Here is a 13,854-nt window from a genome sequence, read left to right as displayed (position 1 = left end):
TGGGGGTGACACTCGTGAGCAACGTCTCAGCTGCAGATGTGGGTTGGACTTCAGGCTGAGCTTCCTAGAAGGAGGACTGAGGAACAGTGCAGATTCCAAGGAGGGCAGCGGCTCTGCAGCCCTGGGTTCAAGCTTCCCTGTTTCTTTTGTGAGCTCTGATCTGGCCAAGGCACTGCCCCTCCCCAAGCCTCCATTTCCCCACTTGCAGCATAAGGATGATAATAATAAGAAGAAGAAATGAATCCCAGGCACATCTCACTCTTAAATACCTCTAACTGTCCAGAAATAATAACCGCCCCTGCCGCCGCCTTCGTCCAAGCTGCCATCATCCCTCGCTTGGACTATTTCCGGGGCTTCTTTCCTTCCCTCCCAGCTCCCGCCCTTACCTGCTACAGTCCAATTTCCAGGCAGCAGCTGGAGTGTGCTGTTCAAAACATGAATCAGCTCCTGCCTCTTCCTGGCTTGAAACTCTTCCATGATTTATTTGCCTTGGGCTTAAGGGTGGAATCCAGTCTCCCCCACGACAGCCTAGAGTGCAGCCACTGCTCAAGGTTCCAGTTCAGGTGTGCTGGACGTCTCTCCCCAAACCTAAGCATTCCAGACACTCTGTCGGCTCCTGTCCCTCAACATGCCAGCCTCTCTTCCACCCCTTGGGGCATCTGCCCAGGCAGTTTCCTTTATCTGCAATCCCTTCCCATTCTCCCAACTCTGGCACTCCCTTAGTGGGGGTCGCGCTTGCCCCTACCCCAAACCCTAAAGCAGATCCACCCCCTCCTTGCTCCTGTTTGACACAGCACCATCAGCATGTACACAGACAAACTAAAACCAAAAGCTCCAGGAGGGCAGGACTTGTGTCTCTCTTGTTCTCTGTGTTTCCAGCCCCTGGGTCCATGCCTGGTGTAGAGGAAAGCTTAGTAGATACTTTCTGAATGAGTATTCACTTCACTGAACTTCTCTGCACATCAAATGAATATAAAGAACATGAAGAGACTTTGATAGCTACAAATGCTTCACACAAATAAAACAAAAATAACAATTCATTAAGAACAGAAATATTAATACCTTACTTTGGAGGCAGGAATGAGTGAGAATAAAGAGGAAAGAAAGAATGAGAATAAAGAGGAATGAAAACAGAAAAGTAAGCGTGGGAGAAAATTCAGGATTAATGAGATGGAACTAGTGAGTCCCCCACCAGAAGACAGTTTGGGGGTGTTCTCCCACCACCCCTGGGAGGCTGCATTGCTGCCTGACAAGTTAGCATGTCCTGATAGTTCAGAGCCTGGGAAAATTTGTTGTTGTTTAGTCGCTAAGTCATGGTTGACTCTTTGTGACCCCATGGATTGTAGCCCGCCAGGCTCCTCCGTCCATGGGATTTCCCATGCAAGGATACTGGAGTAGGTTGCCGTTTCCTTCTCTAGGGTATCTTTCTGACCCAGGGATTGACTCTGCGTCTCCTGCATTGGCAGGTGGATTCTTTACTGCTGAGCGTTACTTGGATGAAAATCCATTCACATTTTAAAGCCATATTCTTAACTGGGTAAACCTAAGTTGTGGGGGTCCCTTCACGTGGATCTGGTCAGGGCTGGTGGTGGGAGGTGGTCCTGGTCTGGCTGACTCGGCCAATGCTCATCCATTCCACACCGACTTTGGTGACTTCTGACCAGCCCAGACCAGTTCCCACTGAGATGAAGCAACTTGTTCCAAGGAGCGGAAAGCCATCTCTTCCCTCACACAAAACAGGTCGCTGTTGACATTGAACCTGATGTTACTGTCACACCACACTTTCTAAATTAGACTGTTTTTCTTTCCAGGAAACCTCATGCTGCTTACATCCTGCTCATCAACAAGCCGATGGCATTCCTTCCTTCCTTCATTCATTCATCAAATACGCAGCTGAGTGCCTATTCTGCGCCAGGCACTGTCCCAGGCACTTGAGATCCAGCAGCAGCTGCAGGAGACAAGGTCACTGCTTGTGTGGTGCTGAGTCTAGCACCTTACCTTTCACGGCTGAAGGCATGGAGTCAGGGCTTACAAGGCCTTTATACAGCCTTGGGGACTGGACAGAATAACAACAATAAAGATAACAATAGAAGATGATACTTTTTTGCCCAGACTAAGAGGCAGATGCCACATTAGGGGATTTATGACCGTTCTTCTACAGATATAGAAAGTAGATCCATGAAGTCCTGGGGCTAGGAGTGGAATAAAAAAGATCTTTCTGGGGCGATGAAAATGTTCTAAAAATTGGATTATGGTGATAGTTGCACAGCTCCATAAATACTAAAAACCACTGACTTGTACTCATATAATAGGTAAATTTTATTGTACATAAATTATACCTCAATAAAAGTCTTTTAAAAAAATCAAGGGGCTTCCCTGGTGGTCCAGTGGTTAAGAATCCACCTGCCAATGCAGGGAACACAGGTTCAATCCCTGGTCTGGGAAGATCCCAAATGCCAGCCCACCCACCTTGAAGCCTGTGCTCCGCAACAAGAGAAGCCATCAAAGTGAGAAGGCTGAGCACTATAGCAAAGAGTAGCCCCTGCTCTCCACAACTAGAGGATGCCCTCATGCAGCAGTGAAGACCCAGAGCAGCCAAATAAAGAAAGAAGTCAGGAGGCAGGGAAAGCTGTGTTCAGCTACCACATAAAGCTCATGCTACCTTTCTTTTCAGAGCCCTCTTCACCTCTGCACTGGACCATCATGACAATAAGGAACACTTATAGACAAGTCACTGGGTGTCAAGTCATTGGGCTTCCCTGATAGCTCAGCTGGTAAAGAATCTGCCTGTAATGCGGGGGACCTGGGTTCGATCCCTGGGTTACGAAGATCCCCTGGAGAAGGGAAAGGCTACCCACTGCAGTATCCTGGTCTGGAGAATTCCATGGACTGTATAGTCCATGGGGTAGCAAAGAGTTGGACACGACTGAGCGACTTTCACTTCACCTGGGTGTCACTGGGTGTCAGGCTCTGTGATCAGCATTTTACCTGAAGTGGTTGTAAGTATTCCCGTATCACAGATGGCAAACCTGGGGGCTCAGAGAATGCACCTCCCTGGCTCAGGGATGCAGCATGGTGAAATCAGGGTTCAGACCTGGGTCTGTCTTCCCTGCCTCTCATGGTCCAGAAGATGCTGCACCCAGCTTTCCCAGAGATGCTAGTGGGAGCACAGAAGAACAAACTCCATTCTGTGTCCTTGAAACCTCAAGTTAGTGGCTGGTGCCCGGTGCCAGTTCCTTGTGTCACCTGACAATCTGTCGGCCAGGATCCATGGGGTCAGTTTTAGATGATTTCAGTTCTAAAGCAATGTTTAATGTGTTTCTTTTTTTCCCTCTAGGGGTTTATAAACTCTGTCTTTTCTGTATCAGGTTGAAACTTAGAATACAGGTTGTCAGCCAACATGCCAGGCATTTTTCTAAAAATAATCCAAATTGGTTAAGCCATTTTTAAGTGATAGAACAGTCAGGGGAAGGGAAAAAAAAAAAAAGTTGCTGGGCAGGAGGAGTGAGGAATTTTAAAGTGGTTTCAGACACTTTTTTGGGGGGAACAGCTTTAAAATAAAGGTCTTGTTTGGTTGAAAAGGACATGGACCCACGGGTGCAGGTACAGACCATGGAACTGTATGGTTTTCCCTGGTGCCTCAGGCCTCGGACGGGGTCCTCAGGGTTGGCATTTCAACACTCCTGTGTGGGTGTTTCCAGAATATCTCATGTGGAGGGATGGAGAGGAAAAGACAAAAGGCGGGAGGGGAGAGGGGAAACAGTAGAGATACAGGACTTTCTTTAGGAGTTGGGGGGACCCGGGAAGGGGAGACCCAAAGGGCAGACATACCAAGGCTGGAGTTTGCTGTGCTCTCTCTGGCAGGACCACCAGGTGCTGATGGTCTTCTCAAAATGGACCTGCCCCTTTAAGTCAAACCCTCCTTTGAATGCACATTCATTCAATGTGCTTCAAGCACCTACATCAGGGACCTGTTCCCAGAAGACCTCACAGAGCTTACGGGTGAGGGACAGGATGATAGCAGGGGATGAAGGGGTGGGAGACAAGTGTTCCAAAGAAAGGGAGCAGCTATACTTGCCTCTGGTTCATTGGTGCCCCAGAGAACTGTGGGCTCAGCGAGACTGGAGGGTTTGATTCTACAGAAAAGCCCAAATCCAGATTTTTAATTTGAAAAGCTCCTGATTTTTAATTGTTGGCAACAAATTCAGATAAAAATTTAACAATGCAGTCTGTGCCAAACAAAACAGATTTACTGGGGGATTTGGACCCTGGCCTGCCAGTTTGCAAACTCCAGTCTAGCCTGTTAATTACAAGGGATGAAGAGAATAATAATAACAAGGATGGCTCACATTTGCAGTGCGCTTATCATGTGCCTGGCCCATGCTAAAACAACACTGTAAGGCGGGCACTGCTATTATTGCCTTTTTTTTACAGAGGAGTACCTCGAGGTACAGAGAGATTAAGTCATTGGCCCAAGGTCACACAGCTGAGGTGGCAGGGCTGGATTCCAGCCAGGAGTCGGGCTCTAGAGCCTCGCTTTAACCAAGAGCCAGTTGTAAGCTAGGTGGCCAATGGTATGACACATCCAAAATGTCCTGTGGAACCAGAGACCCCTGGAGATGAGGGGTCCTCAACATGCCAGCTCATCACTCCCACCTCTTATAAACAGGTCACCCAGAGAGGTTGAGGAGGCTGATAGCAGACCCCAGAATGTAGGTTTCTCTCACTGGCCACTCCATCCTGGGACTCCCCCGGCCCAGATGGTCCCAGAAAGGTCTTCAGGAGGACCTGTGTTGCTTCCCAGATGGGTGCCCACTGCCCACTGGAACCAGCTCCCCCAGCCCTCAAAGCCCTGAGGAGAGGGGCAGAGCTGACTGCCCTCCAGCCAGCACGAGGTCCCCCAGCCTGGCTGGCACACCACCCCCACACCTCCAGTTCCTTCCTTCCAGGATCCAAAACAAGGGAGCCTGTTCACAGCAGAGTGCTCATTACCATTTGCATCCCGCCTTTATCCAGCAGATGTGCGGGCCGTTACAATAGCGGGAGAGAAAATAGAAAGAAATTTCGGAATTTGTTCTCCAAAGATATTCAAATTAGTTAATCAAGGGGCTTCTTATTGCTTCTCCTCTCCCCCCTCACAACAGCTATCCATGAGGATAATTGATCAGCTGCTAATAACTGATTACACTTCACAAGTGTTTTCTTATGCCCATTACCAGAGTGTTTAAAGACATTTTGTAAAGTTCTAATTATTTCAAATTGTTCCACTTAGAAAATACCTTGGAACAGGCAGTCGTTGGCTGCGCCAGGGATACTTTTGCTGGGTCTGAGGGTATTTGTAGGCACTGGTCAGAGGCCTGGGTAACTCCATACCCGCCTCTCTCCCACTCCTGCCTCTCTCTTCCCTCCTCTCATCCATTCTCCACAAAACTACCAGGGTGCTGTCCTCCAACCACCATCCTTTAAAGACAACCCAGGTCCAAGCTCCCTAGCGCACACTTGGTTTACTCATCCACGACTTCAATGTTTCATTTAACACAGCAGTTCTCAAATTCTGTTGTGTCAGGACCTTTCTGTACACTTAAAAATGATTGAAGCCCTCAAAGAGCTTTGTCTACATAGGTTATGAAAGTGAAAGTGAAGTTGCTCAATCACGTCCGACTCTTTGCGACCCTATGGACTGTAGCCTACCAGGCTTCTCTGTCCATGGGATTGTCCAGGCAAGAGTACCAGAGTGGGTTGCCATTTTCTCCTCCAGGGGATATTCCCAACCCAGGGATCGAACCCAGGTCTCCCTGACCAGGGAAGCCATAGGTTATAGGTTATAGCAATCAACAGTTACCATGTTCAAAATTAAAACTGAGAAAATTTTATTTTTTATTTAGTTTTTTGGCCACACCGCACACAGGATTTCAGTTCCCCAACCAAGGACCGCCCTACAGTGGAAGGGCGGACCAGGGAATTCCCCAAACTAAGAAAATTTTAAAGCACAAGCATATACAAAAACACACTCCATTGGGGTGTGCCATTGGGGTGATGACATTGTCACAGACCCTGTAGCTTCTGGAAAATCCCACTGTGCATCCTCTCACAAGGCACATGTTAGATTAAAAGCTGGGGCTCTGGGCTCTGGGGGTGCTCTAAGCGCAAGGGTGAAGCAGATGAAGAGTTAATTCAGGCTGCCACAGAGAAGCACGCGGACTCAGGCGGCACACCTGGCTTCCTACTGCCTCCACTCCCCCCGGCTGCGGGCCTGGGATCAGCCACGCTCAGAGGTGCATCTTTATGAAGATACAAGGGGTCTGTGGGTCTGCTAGTAACGCCAGGCAGCTCTCCAGATGCCCAAGAAAGATGGACTAATGCAGTGGCCAAAAACCATCAGAGTGGGGAAAGATGTCAAAGGACTCTCAGGGTTATGGGGACACCCTGGTCTGAGCAGCTGGGGTCCTGGGCAGGGTCGGTGGAGGAGGAGTGTCCACCATGAGCATGGCAACAGTTCCCTGACCTAGGAAGGCCAGTGACAAGGGTGCAAGCGTGGAAATGGACAAGAAGCTCAAGAGATGATCCTTCCGGTGACAGACTCCAAAGTGGGAATCTCTGTCCTTAACCCTCTGCATTCCTAAGCAATAAACTGTATTAAAAAGAAGGTAAAATAAAAGTGAACCGGTAAAGCCACAGAGTGGGAGAAGGTTTGTGCGATTTACCTAATAAAGGATTATATCCAGAATCTGGAAATCCTAAAACCTCAATGAGAAAAGGATAAATGACCTAACAGAAAAATGAGCAAGAGGCTTGAAACCAGGACCTCCCCAAAGAGGAGAGCCTAATAGCAAAGAGTACATGAGAAGATGTTCAACCTCACTGTCATGCTGCTGCTAAGTCCCTTCAGTTATGTCCGACTCTGCACGACCCCATACACGGCAGCCCACCAGGCTCCGCCGTCCCTGGGGTTCTCCAGGCAAGAACACTGGAGTGGGTTGCCACTTCCTTCTCCAATGCGTGAAACTGAAAAGTGAAAGTGAAGTCACTCAGTCGTGTCCGACTCTTTGCGACCCCATGGACAGCAGCCTACCAGGCTCCTCTGTCCATGGGATTTTCCAGGGAAATGCAAAGTTAAATCAGGAGACAGTTCTACATCCTCACCAGAATGGCTGAAACGAAAGACAATACCAAGTGCTGGTGAGGATAGGGGGCAACTGGAACACACACAGACTACTAGTGGGGTGTCCATTAATATCTGGAAAGCTACTTGGCAGTGTCTACTAAAGTTAAACATATGTTGCCCTGTAGCCAGCAAACTGGGGGTCCATGGTGTAACAAGATCTCCAGGTGATTCATGAGTACATTAAAGTTTGAGAAGCCCTGGTTTGCCATGTTTGTAGAAGCACTATTCATAATAGCCCCCAACTGAAAACAACCCAAATGCCCATTAACAGTAGAATGGATAAATAAATTTGCAATATATTCACCCAGCGGGAATACTACAGGACAGCCAGGAGTATGAATGAACTTCAACAACAAACAACAATATGGATAAACCTTATAAAAGTAACGTTGAGCAGAAGAGGCCACATGAAGAAGCGTACACACTGGGAGATCCCATTTACATAAAGTACAAAAACAGACAAGACAAACCCATTCAAGTGAGAAGTCAGGAGAGTGCTTGCATGGGAATAGGGCAATGGAAGGAGTACAGGAGATGTTTCTAGGTGGCTGGGAACGTTCTGTTTCTTGATCTCAGTGCTGGTTCCATGGATTTATTCAATTGTGGCAAGTCATCGAGGGGCACCCTTACAATTTGTACACTTGTCTGAGTGGATGTTCGGTGGGGGAGGGAGGAAGGGAGAGGGAGAGACAGGAGAAGGAGGATCAGCTATTTTCCTTCCATCCAAAATACTCTTGGGGCTTCCCTGGTGGTCCGGTGGCTAAGACTCTGTGCTGCCAGTGTAGGGGGTCTGGGTTCAATTCCTGGTCCAGGAACTAGATGCCGCATGCAGCAACTAAGAGTTTGCATGCCACAGCTAAAAAAAGCCCACATGCAGCAAGAAGATCAAAGATCTCCCACGCAGCATCTAACACCTGGTGCAGCCAAATAAATACATAATTTAAAAAATCTGCAAGATACTCTTGGATCTACCCATGTCTTGCCATCTCTGCTGCCACCAAGCCCCCTCACTGCTTGCTGGCACTGATGCAGTGGTCAGCCACGGGTCTACCTCTGCCCTTCCTTCCCTATGCTCAGTTCTGCCTTGGCACCTAAGTGCTTTCAGAAACATGAATCAAATCTCACTACTCTCAGGCTGAAAACTCAGCAGACTTTCTGCTGCCCTTGTGGCCTGGCCTATGACAACACCTGGCATATAGCATGCCTATCTCCTTGGGCAGAAGGGAAACAGCTTGCCTCCTCTCCCACTGCTTTCCCTCCCCATATTCCATAATCCTCTTCTTTCTCCACCATTTCTTACCTGCTTTTTATTTTTGATGTTGTGGATACTTCGTGATAGTAACCTATTTATTTGTTTTTAAAGTATTCTTATTTTTATTTCTTTTTCCTGGCTGCACCAAACGTCATGTGCGTGCATGTTTGCTAAGTCGCTTCAATCTTGCCTGACTCTTTATGACCCTATGGGCTGTAGCCCGCCAGGCTCTTCTGTCCATGGGATTCTCCAGGCAAGAATACTGGAGTGTGTTGCCATGCTCTCCTCTACGGGATCTTCCTGACCCAGGGATCAAACCCTCACCTCTTACATTTCCTGCACTGGCAGATGGGTTCTTTACCACTGGCACCACTGCGAGGCATGTGGGATCTTATTTCCCCAACCAGGGATCAAACCTGCGTCCTCTGTGTTGGGAGCACAGTCTTAACCAATGGACTGCCAGAGAAGCCTATTTACTGAGGTGGAATATCCTCAGAAAACTGCACACAGTAGGTGATCAATAAATACTTGCAAGAGAAGAGCTCAAGCACCCAAAGGCATATTTACCAAGCATCCCCGGCACCTCTTGACATTCAGCTGTCACTGATTTTAATGGCTGTGCCACAGTGTTACTGGCCCACTAAAACTTTTGAAAATATGTCCTTGAGGGACACAGGAAAAGGAGACAGAAAGGCCAAGTTTAAAAATACTCAGTAAAATACTGGATCGATGCCTTTTAAGTTATGGGGTGACCAGCAACGGTACTCACCCAGGGCTGTTGGACCTAGGCCCTTCAGCCAACCTGAGCAAAGGGCAGCTTTGCCCTGGGAAGTGGGGTGATGTGGCCGCTGTGGGGGCCCAGTGAGAGGTCTGGGGATCACGTGGGCCTTCTGAGAAGGACTGGAAATGGCTTTCAGCCTCCTCTAACGGCTCAGCCCTGGAAAGAGTGGGCTGTCTTAGAGGGTGGGATGATTGCTAATGTTGCCAACACCTGCCCTACCCACCTACTTCATGGAAACTGAAAACGATTCCCAAAGTGATTCCCTTGTGGCAGACGAGGGAACCATCAAGGCTCCCAGGGCTAATTGAAAGGTTCTCAATAGCAAGACAATCTGAGCATTATGAAGGAAAGTAACTGCAAAGGGCTGAAATACATCGCAGTGGATGGATTCATAATAACAGGAGTTCATAGTAACACTAAAAACAGAAAACTTTTTACTGGTCACATTGGAGGATGCTGGGGAACCAACTCATTGCTTTGAAATCTGACAAATAAAAGAATCAAACTTGCATTTTTGTCTTTCCTGCAATCTGCACCCAGGCGTGGCCAAACAGCAGAGAAGTTTCTCTCAATAGAGACATTCCAGCCAGTGAACAGGAAGGAATGACAGAAATAGACCACTGCAGCTGAGGGCCCCTGAGGAATGCTAAGTTACCCTGCAAACCTTGACGACACTCACTCATTCCAAACACCTACTCAGTGCCAGGCACTCTTTTCATTTAATCCTCTACTCTCTAGGGTGATATTACACTCCCTGTTTCACAAGGAAGCTAAAGTAAGAGAGGTCAAGTTGCTTGCCTGAGAATACACAGCAAGTGAGAGGCAGAGATGGGATTTGAACCCAGATAGTGATCAATGCAAAGAAATAGAGGAAAACAATAGAATGGAAAAGACTGGGATGTCTTCAAGAAAATTAGAGATACCAAGGGAACATATCATGCAAAGATGGGCTCAATAAAGGACAGAAATAGTATGGACCTAACAGAAACAGAAGATATCAAGAGGACATGGCAAGAATACACAGAAGAACTACATAAAAAAGATCTTCATGACCCAGATAGCCACGATGGTGTGATCACTCACCTAGAGCCAGACTTCCTGGGATGTAAAGTCAAGTGGGCTTTAGGAAACATCACTATGAACAAAGCTAGTAGAGGTGATGGAATTTCAGCTGAGCTAGTTCAAATCCTAAAAGATGACGCTGTGAAAGTGCTGCACTCAACATGCCAGCAAATTTGGAAAACTCAGCAGTGGCCACAGGACCAGAAAAGCTCACTTTTCATTCCAGTCCCAAAGAATGTTCAAACTACTGCACAATTGCACTCTTCTCACATGCTAGTAAAGTAATGCTCAAAATTCTCCAAGCCAGGCTTCAGCAGTACATGAATTGAGAAGTTCCAAATGTTCAAGCTGGATTTAGAAAGGCAGAGGAACCAGAGACCAACATCTGCTGGATCATTGAAAAAGCAAGGAAGTTCCAGAAAAATACCTACTTTTGCTTTATTGACTATGTCAAAGCCTTTGACTATGTGGATTGCAACAAACTGGAAAATTCTTCAAGAGATGGGAAACAAGACTACCTTACCTGCCTCCTGAGAAATCATATGCAGGTCAAGAAGTAACAGTTAGAACCAGACATGGAACAACAGACTAGTTCTAAATTGAGAAAGAAGTACATCAAGTCTGTATATTGTCACCCTGCTTATTTAACTTATATGCAGAGTACATCATGCAAAATGCTGGGCTGGATAAAGCACAAGCTGGAATCAAGATTGCTGGGAGAAATATTAATAACCTCAGATAAGGAGATGACACCACCCTTATGGCAGAATGTGAAGACTAAAGAGTCTCTTGATGAAAGCGAAAGAAGAGAGTTAAAAAGCTGGCTTAAAACTCAACATTCAAAAAACAAAGAACAAGGCATCCGGTTCATCACTTCATGGCAAATAGATGGGGAAACAGTGGAACCAGTGACAGACTTTATTTTCTTGGGCTCCAAAATCACTAAAGATGGTGACTGCACCCATGAAGTTAAAAGATGCTTGCTCCTTGGAAGAAAAGCTATGACCAACCTAGATAGCATGTTAAAAAGCAGAGACATTACTTTGCCGACAAAGGTCTGTCTAATCAAGGCTACGGTTTTCCCAGTAGTCATGTACGGATGTGAGAGTTGGACTATAAAGAAAGCTGAGCACTGAAAAATTGATGCTTTTGAACTGTGGTGTTGGAGAAGACTCTTGAGAATCCCTTGGACTGAGAAGACATCAAACCAGTCCATCCTAAAGGAAATCAATACTGAATATTCATTGGAAGGACAGATGCTGAAGCTGAAGCTCCAATACTTTGGCCACCTAATGTGAAGAACTGACAGGCTGGAAAAGACCCTGATGCTGGGAAAGATTGAAGGCAGGAGGAGAAGGGGACAACAGAGGATGAGATGGTTGGGTGGCATCAATGGAATTGCCCAGTGAATTTGGGCAAGCTCCGGGAGCTGGTGATGGACAGGTAAGCCTGGTGTGTTTCAGTCCACAGGGTCGCAAAGAGTCGGACATGACTGAATGACTGAACCGAACTGAGCCTGGTTCTGGGCTTCCCAGGTGGCTCTGGTGGTAAAGAACCTGCCTGCCAATACAAGAGACATAAGAGACATGGGTTCAATCCTGGGTTGGGAAGATGCCCTGGAGGAGGGCATGGCAACCTATTCCAGTATTCTTGCCTGGAGAATTCTGTGGACAGAGGAGCCTGGCGGGCTACAGTCCACGGAGTTGCAAAGAATCAGACGTGACTGAAGCGACTTAGCACGCACAGCCTGGTTCCATCACCCTAGCATTTAGCCATTAGCCACGACCACTTCTCTGAACAGACACAAAGCTCAGCAGCACTGTGTGGGGGAGCTCAGGCACTAGGGAAGCATGTGGCCAAAGCTCTCAGCAGGGCCTATGAAGACTGCCAGGAGGCAATACCAATTAATGTCTGCCAGGTGGGTATGACTCTGTTCATTTTATACTCTCAGCCAAAGAAGAGTCAGAGAGGGTGTGTGCCTCATACAAGATCACAAAGCCATGATGCAGACCCACTCTTTTCATCCCACCTCTGGGATGGACCTCTGAAGGTTAAGCCCAGTGGTAAGGAAGCAAGCTAGTCCTCAGTCCCTTGGAGAAGGGGCCATCAAAACTGCTTATAGCCAAATCCCAGTGCAGACATTGTGTAGAAGACTGATGACTCAAATCACTCACCTCAGCCTGTCTTGCAGACAAGACCAACTCTAGGTACCATTGACCTGGGTGGGGCTCCTCTCAGAACTGGGGGTACCTAGGGCTGGTGGGCCTCCAGGCACCCCAATTCCCACCCGGATCTCTATACCCTAAGAGCAATGGGAGCAACTGAAATGTGTTTTTCATAGAATAGGTGACTTTTGGGCAAAGCCCTAAAGAAGCTGGAGAATTAATCCATTCTTCACATACTCTCTCTGAGTCTTCTTTGGCTGAGAGTATAAATGGGGATGCAAAGAGCTGACTCACTGGAAAAGACCCTGATGCTGGGAAAGACTGAAGGCAGGAGGAGAAGGGGATGACAAAGGATGAGATAGTTGGATGACATCACCAACTCAATGGACATGAGCTTGAGCAAACTCTGGGAGATGGTGAAGCCTGGGGAAGCCTGGCGTGCTGCAGTCCATGAGGACGCCAAGAGTCGGACACAATTCAGCGACTGATAAACAGGGAAGGGCTTCCCCGGTGGCTCAGTGGTAAAGAGTCTGCCTGCAGTGCAGGAGTTGCAGGTTTGATCTCCGGGTCAGGAAGATTCCCTGGAGGAGGGCATGGCAACCCACTCCAGTGTTCTTACTTGGGAAATCCCATGGACAGAGGAGCCTGGTGGGCTACAGCCCATAGGGTCGCAAAGAGTCAGATACGACTGAAGCGACTTGGCACGCACGAATGTAAGCGGGGAAAGAGCCTTTCACTGAGCGGGGAAAGGAAGTGCAAAGGCCCTCAGGCAGCAGGAACATGCCTGCCGTGCCTGAGGAGGCCTAGTGAGCCAAGGAAGCACAGGGTCTGAGACAGGTTTCACAGAATCCTGCTGGCTGCTGTGTGAATATGGATTCCTACCTAAGGGCACTGAGAACACCTGCGGCAGGAAGCAGTGAGAACAGAAAATGTTACCAGGAGTAAAATACGAGTGAATACCTAGATAGCCCAGGCCCTGCGCCTGGCAGGTCCTCAGCACATTTAAGTATATTAATGCATGTATATCTTTCAGGGACCCTGTCTGTACACAAGACCACTATTTCCATTTTACAGAGGAGAAAACAGGCTCAGAGAGAGCAAGGCTACCCAAGGTCACAGAGCTTGTGGGTGTTGGGGCTGGGAGGCAAATCCAGGGACTCTTGACTCCAAATTCCATCTCTTTACACAGCCACGAGGCTCAGTCCACAGAGTCCCCACCTCTCGTACAGAGAATTTGCGCCTGGCTGGGATTTGCTCAGTTCACTTGGTCTTGTCCAGCCACAACACCTTTGCTCATGTCATTCCCTCCACCTGGGGCGCGCCCTTCCCCTCCCAGCCCCACTACCTAACTCACCCTTGGGGTCTCAGCTTCAGTGTCACTGCTTCCGGGAGCCCCCAACACTGCCCAGGTTCACTGAAGCCTCTCTGA

General features: G+C 48.0%; 1 protein-coding gene across 4 annotated transcripts in view; it reads right to left on the bottom strand.

Moving 5' to 3' along the window:
* The window catches only part of CUX2 (cut like homeobox 2), a 275,147-nt gene that overhangs the window by 114,167 nt on the left and 147,126 nt on the right, over positions 1-13,854 (bottom strand). The gene's annotated exons all lie outside the window — the stretch shown is intronic.

This window comes from Ovis aries, chromosome 17 (assembly GCF_016772045.2).
Source record: "Ovis aries strain OAR_USU_Benz2616 breed Rambouillet chromosome 17, ARS-UI_Ramb_v3.0, whole genome shotgun sequence".
Lineage (NCBI taxonomy): Eukaryota > Metazoa > Chordata > Mammalia > Artiodactyla > Bovidae > Ovis > Ovis aries.
This window is presented reverse-complemented; position numbering and strand designations above follow the sequence as displayed.